The following is a 13,997-nucleotide window of genomic DNA, read 5'->3' on the forward strand; positions in this document are numbered from 1 at the left end:
TCATGACTCTCTTATTATGGGCATAGCAAGAACCAGTAGCTAAAATCACCGATTTCCTCCATTCTACAGATAAGAAAAATCTTTGCTTTCTTGTACTTCCCAAAGTGTCTAGTATGGAGCTGTGCTCAGAGAGCTACTTAGCTAACATCAATATTTTGCATTTTCTCATTAATAGATCCCTTTGCTTCCAGCATTCTTTTCCATTCACTTAGAGAACCCACTCACCTGCTTGTTCCTCAGTGGGCTTTATCTGTGGGTGGACAGACAGCTTAGGGCAAATAAATTGAAATCAGATAGCTTTGGGAAGCCCTGGAGATCTTCAGATGTGTTGAATTTAGAGCTATAGTTCTCATCTCTCAAGGAACCCACCATAACAACAATGTTGGCCGGAACATCTAGACAGCTGGGTTTTGTTTTTTTTTTTTTTTTTGTTTTTTTTTGGTTTCGGTTTTGGTTTGGTTTTTTGTTTTGTTTTGGTTTTTGCTTTTTCTCTTCTATTTTTAGTGGGGGGTGGGCGGTGAGATAGATGCCAGAGCTCTGGACAAATGCTTATAGCCCCATGGTTTGCCTGAATATGTATGCACACATGTGAACGTTTCAAATGTTCGTGAATTCCCATCAAGAACAAAACTATTTAAAAATTGCAACGCTCTCCATTGACACCTTCAGCTGAAGAGCAATTTTATGGCATAATTATAATGCATTGCATAATTTGGAAAAGCTTTTGTTCTCATTGTGATTATCTTCGGAGAGCTCCTTTTCACCTCCCCCTTTCCACACTGACTGAAGTAAGAATATCCAACCCTTAAAGGCTGTTTTTCCTTCACAGAATAAAAGTGACACTTTAAGATGAAGTGCACAAGAAGTGATGGGTGGGAGAGAAATTTTGGTATGTGACTCACCTCTTTCTTGCGAAGGCAATTATGACTGTTCTTAGCAACTTTTTCTCCTAGGATTTCATTGGGGTAGAGGGGAAAGGGGCCTGTGGAAAAGAATCATAGATATCAAAAACCCCTGAAAGAGGTTAAGGTTTACTAGTTTGTTCCATTTTCTCACCTTTAAAATGAGGAAACCAGTCCAGATGCCTCTTAGGATTAACTCCTAAATACTAGGATTCTATTTATTCTGTTCTACTCTGATTCTGTTTATTTAATTCTATTCTGTTCTGTATTCTGGAAATATAATATGGGAGGGAGCTAAGGAAAAGACTAAAAACCAAACATCAGATCAACTCTTTATAGACATCCAGAAAATGGAACGTCTGGTTCACTTTGGATTTGCTGTTTTCTTGGGATAAAGGATTTTATATAATGGTAATATTTCCAAGTCCCCCAGAAATGCTGCTGATTTTGTTCTAGGTGAGAGTACCCGATTTTACTATTAAAGCATAACCAAGACCCCTTCAAAGGGAAATAAGAATAAGTAAGAGTTGGGGCATCTGGGTGGCTCAGTGGGTTAAAGCCTCTGCCTTCGGCTCAGGTCATGATCCCAGGACCCTGGGATCGAGCCCCACATGGGGCTTTCTGCTCTGCAGGGAGCCTGCTTCTTCCTCTCTCTCTGCCTGCCTCTCTGCCTAGTTGTGATTTCTCTCTGTCAAATAAAAAAAAAAAAAAAAAAAAAAAAGAGTAAGTAAGAGTAAAGGATTCAAAATATACGGTCAAGCATGAGGCACCCTATATTGGGACTTGTTTTGCAGGAATAATATAAAAAGAACACTCAAAGCTTCTCTCTTTCTTACTAAGTACGGATTTTTGAAGGAGTTAGTTTGTTGCTGTTGTTGTTTTTCCCCTGCCAGCTGTACGTAGCATACTGAGAAGGTCATCATAGGGATGGTAAAAACATGAAAGGTACTTGGAACCTCAGGACCTACTACTGCCTGTTATAAATCATCAGGACAATACCCACATGCAGCGGAGCATCAGCTGGTATGGCCAAATCCAAAATGACAACCACCAATTTTTATTTGATTTCTTTCTTCTCCTAGTCCCCTTCTTATAATGATGGATAATTTTAGCTGTCCTGGTAGTTACCTCTGTAACTAAATCATATGCTAGTGGTTTTATTTCCCGATTTCTTCACTTTGGGCAGTATTTGTTTCTTCTTTCTATGAAGGGTAAGGATCAGATGGTTCCTACTGTCTCCCCACTCCCTATGCCTTTTCCAATTTTGGTTACTAATGCTATTGATTTTTATGTTCTTCTCTTTTTTACTTTTGGGACTTAAATCCTGTGACTTTTCCTCTTATTTCATGTTCTATAAAGCCATGGACTTCTTAAATGTTCCCACTCTATCAAACTGTCTGGCCAATCCCTCCATGGGATCTACTGGCCCACTCTTCGGCTGTTAATCCTCACCCACCATTTCCTCCAGCACACTGTTTAAAATGCTCTCATCCTCGACCTTAACTAAAATGTAAGTGGTGTCCATTCCTTCATCGTTCTTAGTCCACGCATGCACAACACTAATATTACTGGTTATGTATGGACTTGCCTATATCCTTTATGATGTATGCTGGTCCTAACTTCCGACCTATCCTGATCAGCTAACTGAGGGCAATCATGGTCGTCATTTCTTGTCTGTCCACAGAAGCCCACGCAGACAGAGCTTTGTACCAAAGTGTGCTCAGTACATGCTGCTTGATTAAAATAACTAAGGAGACACATTCCCATCCCCCAAATCACTGTTGACAATTTCAAGTGTCAGTCCTAAGTCACAGTTTGGGAAAAAAACGAGATTCTTTCCAGCCTAGGAGAGCACTTCTGTTCACCTTGAGGGAGTGTTAATTAACCGATTTCTGGTGTCTCTACCATCCCATGAGAGTTAACACCCTCCTCGGCAGTCAACCAAATAGGCTGGCATTAAGCCTTGCAAAGATTAAATAAAGGTCAGGTATTTTCCACACGTTGCTTTTGGATGTGGACTTGTTTTTTTGTGCTGTCTGTCCATTACAAGTTTGGATGGTTCTTTTTTTTTTTTTTTAAATAATTTTTTAAAAGATTTTATTTATTTATATGATAGAGATCACAAGTAGGCAGAGAGGCAGGCAGAGGGAGAGGGGAGGGAGCAGGCTCCCTGCTGAGCAGAGAGCCTGATGCGGGGCTCGATCCCAGGACCCTGAGATCATGACCTGAGCTGATGGCAGAGGCTTTAACACACTGAGCCACCCAGGTGCCCCCGGATAGTTGATTCCTGATCCATTTTTCATTCTGGGTAGATGAAAGTGAGGGGCGCAGATCGGAGGGGATATGGTCAGAGGAGAGGGCAAACGACTGTCTAATCCTGCTGTGGTTCTCTCCTTGCCATGGTAAAATGGGTGGGGGGGACTGGAGACGCTGGAAGATTAGGGATCTCCTGGGATGTAGGGTAGGCATACGAAGGCTTTTAATCTATTAATTAGCTCTCACCTTTTGATAAGGTTTGTTATGAAGAATTGAAAGTACTACAGAGTCTCCAATGCCTTTTTAAAATCATCAAATCCAGATTAAATTAAATTCTATATAATCCCAAGTCTTTGAACAATGGCAGTATCTGTGGTTAATGGAAAGCATCCCATTTCCTGACTGGGGTGGATCATAAACTTTATTTATAAACTCTGAAAGGTATTTCTCCTTTACCTTATTCTTGTGACCTGCTCCTTGCAGGTTAGTTGTGAGACGAAGGCCCACCACTGCTTTGTGGTAAGCTCAGCACGCTTACAAATGAGGCCTTGCTCTGGTGCACCCTTCGATCATGTCCGCAGTTTAAATGGGGGGGGGGGGGGCGGGGAGTTGACCCTTCATGGTAATAAAGGAGCCCCTCGCTTGCCCTCCCCGCCTTACCTGAAGGCAGTTACCAAGCCCTGAATGGAATTTTATGGGGCGAATAGATATGGGCTCTATGTACTATTGTCAAGTTTCTAGGGGGTGGTAGTCAAAGCAGGGGCCTGTCTAGGGCTCAGCTGGTGTGACCACAACTATGGGAAGGGCCCCAGGTGGTTCTCTCCATCCAAGAGGGGCTTCCAAAAACACCTGCAGTATTTTTCCAGAGTCCACGATTGTCTATTCAAGAACATTTTCTGGTAAGTGTCAGAGAAAGCATTCGGTGGGAGGCAACATGGTACAGCCTTACTATTGCCTCAGGAAAGCCAAGAACAATCTCCCTTAATGATGAAGAGCCCATCCCCAGCTACGGCTGAGGAAGAGTTTCTAACACATTGTGATACAGAATCACAGAGATGGAAATTGGTATTTATTGGCTTCTAATTTGCTGTCTGTCTGCCTTAATATAAATCTGAAACACAAACACAACAGAGGAAGAGCACCGTAGCCCTCAGAGGGATGAAGCCATTTTCCTCAGAGCAGGCTGTCTTTCCTCTGGGCTGCTGTGAAAGGGGTCACAGGGAGGGCGTTGAGAGATCAATACCTTTGGCTCTGTACTTTCTTTTCCCACAGTGATTGCCCAGAACGCCTTAAAATAATCCCATCTTTTCACATGGAGTGGATTTGCAGGTCTGGAGTCCTTAAAGCCAATTTTCATTTTTAATCCGGTTTGAGCCCATCTCATTAATCAGTCAAGGCCTCCTTTTCACACTTGCCTTGGGACACAAAGGGAACCCAGTTATGAGCTGTTAATTAGCTATTAGGGGACTGGGAAACTTCCAATGGGTCATTATTCACACTGTTTGAGGCTAATACTTATTTAATTAGAACTATTCCTTTCCTGTCATAAATCCCTAGTTAAAATAAATTTAGCTCAAAACGTCAGCTCAGCTTAAAAAGAAACTGGTGGCTAATTCAAATTCTGACTTTTTATGGGACAAACGCTCAAACAATTGCTGTCCTCCCAAGCCAAGCACAGCGACTAGGAATCAATCAGAACTCACACTTAGGGGACGTAATGTATACATGTGAAGATGAAGAATGCTTGGTGAGAACAAGAACGTGGGTTCCCCTTGGTTGTGGAACACTCCCCTGTATGTTTTCTTCAGTGTTTTGAAAACTTTGATAAGAACCCAAGATCTGCTTATGGTAAAGAAGGGAAAGGGAGGAGGTAGAATGGCACCGTCTTCCTCACAGACATTCATATGCTACGCGAACACAGCTTCCTATAAAGTCACACATTCTGAGAACCAGGATTAGTTGAGGCACTTGAGGAGTAGTGTCCCGACTAATGAAGTTTCTAGATAAACAGGGGTTCGGAAGAAAGTCTTCTGTTTCCATTACTGAAGCTTGTGAAAAAAGAGCTTCTCTATTTTCCTCCTGTATCAGTCATCTATGGCTGTATAGCAAACCACCACACAACTCATCAGCTTAAAACAACAACCCTTTTATTTGTGAGTCATGAATTTGGTAGGGCTCAGCTGGGGGTTTCTTTAGATCTATATGGTGTCTGATGGAATTCACTTGGCTGTATTTGAAAAGGCTTTCCCTCATGTCTGGCACCTCAGTGCTCCAGAGGGTCTCTCTCTCTCTCTCTTTCTCTCTCATTATGGCGGGCTCAGGCTTCTTCATAGCATGGTAGTGGTGGGGGAGGGGGTTGTGCTGGGCTCTGAGAGACAGTATCCCACGTGGCATGTTGGGAGCTGCAAATCTCTTAAGGTCCAGGATGAAAGTCACCCAGTATGACTCCACTGCGTTTTGTTGCTCAAAAGTCCCCATGGGCAGCGCAGACTCAAGAGAAGGGGGAACTGACCCAGTCTCTCAATGACCTCCCAACGACAAAGAATGTGGAGCCTCTTTAATGCACCACACGAAACCTGCCACCTTCAAAACCCAACTCTTGTTTGTTGACTGAGGACTATGTGGGGTCTCTTGACCATCATTCAAGATGTGAATGGTGAGTGCAGTCATTTGGTGCAGGAGATGTGACAGGCCTCAGCTTCAGTTAAAGTTGCTTTCGGCTGTGAAGAACCAAAAACTTCAATCTGTTAAGGTAGCATGAAAACGAGTTTGCTTCTTAGGTAGGAAGTCCTGAGATGGGGGCTCGCTGTTGTGTTGCTTGATCCAGTACCTTACTGGGGTCATGACTCTCGTCCCTCTTCTGTGACATTTGCAGTATTGGCTTTGTTCTGACTCCTCTTCTTACGGCAGGAAGGCTGCCTGTAGTAATTGTGGCTGCTTGGTTCCTTGTTCACATTCAGTGGGTGAGACAGTCACTATCTGTGGTTCTTTCTTAAGAGCAAGACAGTTTTCAGAAGATCCCCATCACAGGTCTTCTCGTGTCTTATTAGCCAGAGTTGGGTCACATGCCCACTTGTGAACCAATCACTAACGAGAGGAATTGGGTTATTCCTTCCAGTCTGTCCCATTGCTGACCTGAGGGTGGGGGCTGCTTCCCCAAGAGACATGAGCGAACATGGAATGGAAAGTGAAGTTGGGGTTTTATTAGGAAGAAGGAAGGTGTCAAGAGATTTTTGGATAGGCAGCCAAGAATGTCACTGCATTGTTTTAAAAACAAATCCACGGCATATTTATTTTTTAAGATAGAAAATGCTTTTTTTTTTAAATTGTGGATTGAGTTTAGGGAGAAATTATTGCAGGATGGGCAATGTTAGGAGACACACTTAGTTAGAATTCTGTTTCTGTATTGAGTGATCTAAGTCTTGGTTTTCTTTCCCTAAAGTCTAGATAAGAGGGCATGCTTCTCAGGGCTGGGATTTCAAAGTGATAATGTATGCAGGATGCCAGCAGACAGAGTAAATAGCCCTATGCTGGAGAACGGTGGCATGGTGCATCCCTCTGAGGGGAGAGTGGGCATTTCTGGAGGGCTAAGGATAGAAAGAATGTAGACCAAAGCAGCTCCTCAAGACAGAATATCAACACACCTGAAAGCTCAAAATGTGAGCTTTTGCATCTAGAACCACCTAGAGAGGGGAGAGATGGTGGCACAGAGCTGGGGCAGATTTTCTTTTGGGCGCTTCATCTCCCACAGCACGTTTTATAGAAGTGAAATCAGGTTACAAAGAGCACCAAGGCAGCTTGAAAGGGAAAGTCATAAAAGAACAGGCTACAGCTTGGGGACATGAGGTGTACTGCATGCTTATTGGGGAAGGGGATATGGGAGAGTGCGCGCACCTCCTTGGCCTTAACAGATGGCTGGTTGCGTCATTAGCTGATGGCCTCACCTCCTTCATGCTTCCTGCCTGGGTCACAGCTCAGCTAAGGACCTGGGATATCCCAGGGCAGTCCAGGCTCTGGGCCCACTCACCCCACCCAAAGGATGACTGTAGAGCCCTCTGGCTCCCCTACCAATAAAATGTGGTGGTTGTTTCCCACTCTCTTGACTACACCCCTCTCAACGCTGGCAGGGCCTTTCTGCTCTACAAATGCGTTTCAAAATTAAAGGAAGAGATTCTCAGGGAGGAGAAGTTTCCATCTTGGTATCGTTCAATCAGGATGGTTTTTTTTCCATGCTTGTTATCTCCAGCCAACATGTCAATGTAGTTGATGCCTGAAGATGTGAAATTACAAGGTAAGATCATCTTCAAAGGTGAAAAACAAACCCCAGATGTTTCCAACAGCAGTTAAGAGCCACAAAGTGCTTTGAAAAATCTCCCCGAACTTTGTTTGATTCTATCCCGGGCAATCTAGCAAAATAATGTAAAATAAACATTCACTTTAAAGAGTAGATTTTAATGTGGCACAAAGCTTCAGGTTTCCGATATTTGAGACAATTTTTGTTGTATTTGGGGTGATGTAAACCTGGAAAGAATGCCAGACGCATGTAGTCACAGACCAAGTCAATTCCAGCCCTTCGGATCTTATACCAGCTTCCGGCCGATACAGTTCCATTTCCGGATCCTGTTTGGCTCCTTGCCAAATGTAGGTTATGCACCCACTGGGAAATGTGGGCTCTGGCCCTAACTCTCATTAACAGGGAGGCCCTGGAGAAGCCCCTTGCCCTGGGTGCTCGAATGGTCTCTGATTCTGCTCTTAGAGACCTTCTGAAAAGCCCTGGGAAAGCCCAGATTGCTTTAGCTATTTTGCATGCCCATCTGAACCCTCATTTAGCCCTTTCCTGCCTCTTAGCTCCCCTGAGGGGTGTGGCTGGGGCAGAGTCTCATGCAAATGTCGGGGGAGGAAGGAGCCAGTACAAGAATCTAATCTGTCTTAGCTGAGAGAGCCACCTTTGACCCAGCTTCCTTGGAATGAAGCATTGGAAGTGGGTTGTCTCAGGGAATAGCTTTAACATAGGAGACCTTTCTGCTTTGCCCCTAAAGATCACATTTGTCAACTGTCCAGAGTGAAAAGTAAATGAGGTTTTTGTTGAGTCAGTATCACGGATCTCTGAAAGAGATTTTGGCATGCTTACAAGGCAATGTATAACATGAGGTCACAGGGACACACCTGGCCATTGACAAACCGCAGGAGGTGGGGTCAGGGAGGGAAGGGGTGAGATTCACCGGCTGGCTTGTCTGAGACCATGGTTTTGGAAAAGTGGGAGGCAGTTCCAGGCATGGTAGAGATACTGATGGACTAGAGCTTCAAAGTGGGTGGGAGAGGGAGCACTCAAAGAACAAGGTAGGGGGACAGAGAAGGTGCTCATTGAAAGAGATTGTAGACAGGGATAAGAGATCAGTTCTGGGCCTGCTGGATGATGACCCGGTTATTTCCTCTGCTGATTTTTTTCTTCTGAGGACAGTTGCCTGGGATAGAGACTGCATCCAGGTCTCCAAGGCAGGTGGTGAGACTTCCTGTAACTTCACACTGGAAGATGGCGGAGGACAGGTGTGTGCAGATGTAGACAGATTCAGGAGGCGTTTGGCTACCTGAAGGACAGCCACCTTTTCTTATAAATGATGCCTTTTTTCTCATTACTTCCTCTTCTCTGTTTATCAGACTCACAGCTCACAAAAGAGTTGCAGAGCTCTGGTTTTTATTTTTAGTTTCAAGGGGGACCTTGAAGGAGGCTCAGGCAAACCCTTTGGTGGCCTTGGCCCTCGTGGATGGTAGGTTCCTGTTTGTGAGGGGTGAAGACCTCCTACTGCTTGGAGCTAGCCAGCAGGATCTTTGGGGGTCAGGGCAGGGAAGGACTCTTTCTTGTGGAGAATGCTTTGAAAATAAGAAAGCAAAATCCACCCTGGGTCCTGAATATTTGGGCTTAGTTTTCATGGCTGCAGCTTGTTCTGAGATACTCGGAGTGAAACCCACATGAACTTGTCGTCAATGTACCCTACATGCTATATACCAAACCACACAGACCAACTGGAATCCAGTGCAGGGAGATCCCAGTTTTGTCTGAATAAAAAAGCACAAGTCATAGGAAGATGTCCTCTCCCACCTCATGGGGGATTTCCTTTAATAGCGCCCATGATATATGCCTAGTAGTTTCCTTTTGAACAGTCTCGGTAATGAGAAACTCAAGGAAAGGACACTTCAGGGCACCCCAGTGACCTGTTGTTGAATGATGTTCCTCTTTATACAGAGCTGAAGAGTGCCTCCCAGTAATTTCCACCCACAGGTTCTAATTCTGGAACCACAGGCACAAAATCTATTTCCTCTTTCAGATGACAGCCCTCTAATATTGTGTGACCGTTTTCTTGCCCCTCATTCTCTTCTCTGTTCTTTCTCAGGTCTGAATGTCTAGGTCTGGGTTCTCTCAGCTGTTTCTCACTGACTTCCAGACCCTTCTTCTGGAAACACCCTGGGCTGTCAGCGTCCCTTGTCCTGGACAAATAAGTATTACAGATGGGCTTGCCCTAGTGTAGAGGCCGAGGGGCTGTGAACTCGCCTGAGCTGGGCACTGAGCTGCTGTTCCAGCTCATTGACACCAGAGGATGATGTTCAGTAAAGAAGATGGACACAAATGATTACAGATGGTAGGATTCCTTGGACATGGAGTCCAAGAATAAGCCAAAGAGATCCACGGTGAACATCAGAAAGTGGTTCCTCTGGCCAGAGGGGAAAGGGTGACTTCACGGAAAAGGGGCACAAAGGAAGTCTCCGGGGTGTTGGCAAGGTTCCTTGTTTTGTTTGGGTTAGTGGTTCGTGGGTGTACAGTTATCAAAACTCATTAAACTCATCACGGATCTGTGCGCTTTACAGTAAGTTGTACCTCAAGATAAAGAAAACACATATTTCTCATATGGGAAAACCATCTTTCTTTCCCCTTGAATTTGCTTGTCACTTGTGCAGCTTGAGGTATCGATACGGTAAGGAAAGTGCCAGGAATGTGTGTCAAGTGCAGCTGCTGGCTTTTCTATTGTGAGTCCATTAAATGTGCGTAAATTTGCCTTCTCCACCATGTGATTCTGCTCTTGTATATTGAAAGAGAAAAACAACAACAACAACCTCAAGCACAGGTAATATTTTAATGCCAATTACCTTCATGAAAACTAATTGCTCATTGGTATTTTCTTAAAATGTAAGGATTATAAGTGATTCACACAATATCTCTATGGAGCTGAAATAAGACATGTGCTCTTGCCATGTGGCAAACAGTACCTTCAAACAAATGCGAATTAAATAAAAGCTAATGGAAATTGCCAAGTTTTTTTTTTATAGGTACTACAGGGCAAAGAGTAGGTCTTTTTAAAAAGCAGATATTCTAAGACTTTTCCTTCTACGATTTCCAGTGCTCAGAATTTGCACATTAGCTTAACCCACCAAAGCAGCAGAAAGAGTGCTCTCTTCAGCGAGTAATTGGGAATGTTTTCAAAGTTATCCAAAACTGGATACAAAGAAGCCAAGGAAACCCTATAACCCCAGTCTTACCGTGAAGAAAGTGTCAGACAAATTTCTACAGAGAAGCGTCCTAGGATATATCTGCCCAGTACTTCTCAAAACTGTCAAGGTCATCAAAACCAAGGGAAGTCTAAGAAACGGCCACAGTCAAGACATGACAACTGAATGTAGTGTGGTATGCTGGATGGGATTCTGGAACCGAGAAAAGCCATTAGGGAAAAACTAAGAAGACCTGAATAAAACATGAACTTCAGTTAATAATAATGTACAAATATTGCTTCATTAATTATAACAAACATGCCATGCTAATGTTAGAGGTTAATAATAGGGGACACTGAATCAGAGGTATATGGAAACGCTTCGGTGCTATTTTCTCAAGTTTTCTGTAAGTCTAAAATAAAGTCTAGGGGCGCCTGGGTGGCTCAATTGGTTAAGCATCTGCCTTCGGCTCAGGTCCTGATCTCAGGGTCCTGGGATCAAGCCTACTCAGTGGGGAACCTGCTTCTCCATCTCCTTTCTCTCAAATAAAAAAATAAAATCTTAAAAAAAATTAAGTCTAAAAATATAGGTTACTGATTGGTTTGCATAGCATGGGAAGAAGTCCAGAAGGTTATATACCAAAATATTTTCAGAAAAATGAAGTGTTCAGAGGTTACATATCTTCATGATTAGAGTAAAGACTTTTTAAATAAATGGAAAAAAGAAGCCATGGAAGAAAGTACCCACAACCTGAACACTTAGCAAACTTTGGGTCTGGGGTGGGCAGTGTTAACCCCAATCATGTGCTCTAACTACACTAGGTCTACTGTTTGAGGACTATGAGACTGAATTTTTAATTTTTAAATTTTTTTTATAAACATATAATGTATTTTTATCCCCAGGGGTACAGTTCTGTGAATCGCCAGGTTTACACACTTCACAGGACTCATCATAGCACATACCCTCCCCAATGTCCATAACCTCCTCCCCCTCTCCCAACCCCCCCCCCCCCCCCCAGCAACCCTCAGTTTGTTTTGTGGGATTAAGAGTCACTTATGGTTTGTGAGACTGACTTTTGATCCCCTAATCAAATGGTCCACATTATGGCCAACATTTGGTAATATCAGTCTTTTTTGTAATAGCGTAGTAATAACATTTTGTAATGTTAGTGGGTCAGAAATGGTTTCTCACTCTTAATTTGTATTCTTCTTTTTAAAGATTTTATTATTTGCCAGAAAGAGAGAGAGAGTGTGTGCACAAGCAGGGGGAGTGGCAGGCAGAGAGAGAAGTAGGCTCCCTGCTTGGGACTTGATCCCAGGACCCTGGGATCATGACCTGAGCTGAAGGTAGATGCTTAACTGACTGAGCCACCCAGGCGTCCCTTAATTTGTATTTTTCTGAGATGGCAAGTAACATCAGCACTTTTTCTCATATTACTGCCATTTGAAGATTGGTCAAAAAGGGGTGCCATCACTGTACTTCTTAGTGATGCTGGCCTGCCTTCTGCTCCTGTACTTATGGCTTTCCTGTGGAATGTAATCCCTGGGTGGGGATGGTAGCCCAGAGAAGAGTATCTACTCAGCACAAGCACTTGTCTGAATCTTTCAATCCTTTCTTCCAGCATCTGTTATGTAATTCTGACCTGTCACTGTCCCTTGTAAGGAGCCATTGCTTTGTCCATCCTTCTAGGATACAGCCTAGTAGCAAGTATGTCCCATTTCTGGGGGGTCTTGCCAGGATGTTAAAAATTGTACTTCAATAAACGTCCCTCTGTTCAGTGCTATGTTCTAGCCTCCTTGATCAAGTACCCTCAGGATCCAGTCCTGCCTGGGGACCTGCTAGGAGGTCTAGGGTAGTGTATTTGCTGCTGTTGTAAGCTGCAACTCCATCCCAGGATCAGTGGGAGAGGTGGAGCATTTCTTTAGGCTCTGAGGGTTTAAAGGAATCTGGAAATTAACTTGAGAGCTTGGAGGAAATCCATCCAGACAATTCATCTTAGGAGTCAGGATTCAATTTCCCCAACCGAATTTCTGATTTTAGCACAACAACCAACCTTGATTGGGGTTTTCACCTTCCCTGAAGTTTGGGCTCCCCTTACTGTGCAGGTTTGGGTCTCCGCATTCTGTACATGTTTCATAATCTACGTTTCTCATTGATATTTTATGAACATTTTTCTCTGACAGTGACTATAAATCTATTTTGTCATTTTAGTGGCTGCAGAGAAAGGCTTCCTTGAATGAGAGGCTGGATGGGGTTTGTCCAAGAAGGAAGACTCTGGAACCACACTGCCTGGTGGCCATGTTAGCTCTGTATGCACGGGCTTGCAGGGGTGGGATGAGTTGGGGAGGCTCTGAGTCCTTCAGTCTGATGCTGATGGTATAGTAGTACCTGTCTTTTGGAAGGCAGCTATGCTCACCACTATACCACCAACGCAGTACCTGTCTTTTGGGAAGATTAGAAGAGCTACCATGTGTAGGGTGTTAAGATGAGAGCCTGGCGTTTAGGAAGTGCTAGGTAGATGGTGTTAGTGCTTTGTATGAAACACCACCATTTATTTAACCGAAGTCTCCACTTTTTGGTATTTTCTATGATAAATAATGTTGTGATGAATACCCATCTACTGGGGGACAATCTAGGATATTGATTTGCCTATTTCCCTCAGATAAATTCCTAGAATTGAAGTTGCTATGTGAAAGGGCAAGTGCATTTCAAAATCTTTTGATATTTTGTTGTCAGAAAGACCCATCAGAATGCTGCACCAATTTTTCAGAACCAGCACTATTGTATGAGAATGCCTGTTTCCCCCAACTCAAATCTGATCATTCGTGTGAAGCTTTGCCAGTCTGCTAGGTGGAAATAAGGCTTTGGCTTTGTATTTATTTAATAACTAGAAATGTTGACTTTTTTCACCACTTCATTTGTCAATTCTACTTCTTTTGACCAACTGGCTACTTAGGGCCTTTGCCTATTTTTCTAGGAGGGGTTACTTTTTCCTTATGGATTTGAAACAACTCTTTGTATATGAAGACTATATCCTGTATATTTTACAAGTCTTAAATATAAAACTGGCTTATGAAGCTTCAATTAAATATTGAAATCTATGAGCATGAAATATTGAAATCTCTGAGCATGAAATCTATGTTTGATATGAAAGAGATAACTGCTTTCCAGAAACCCTTTTTTTAAGTGAATCTAGGTAAAGGGTAAGTCGGTGTTCTTTCTACTGTTCTTTCATTTTTGTGTGTTAGTGTGAAGTCATATCAAAATAGAAGTTCCAAAAATATATATAACCCAAAAGGAAGCTGCCTTGTGGGTGACTGGGGCCTGGCCAGCCCAGCCAGAGAACACCTGACTATT

Source organism: Meles meles, chromosome 6 (genome assembly GCF_922984935.1).
Source record: "Meles meles chromosome 6, mMelMel3.1 paternal haplotype, whole genome shotgun sequence".
Taxonomy (NCBI): Eukaryota; Metazoa; Chordata; class Mammalia; order Carnivora; family Mustelidae; genus Meles; species Meles meles.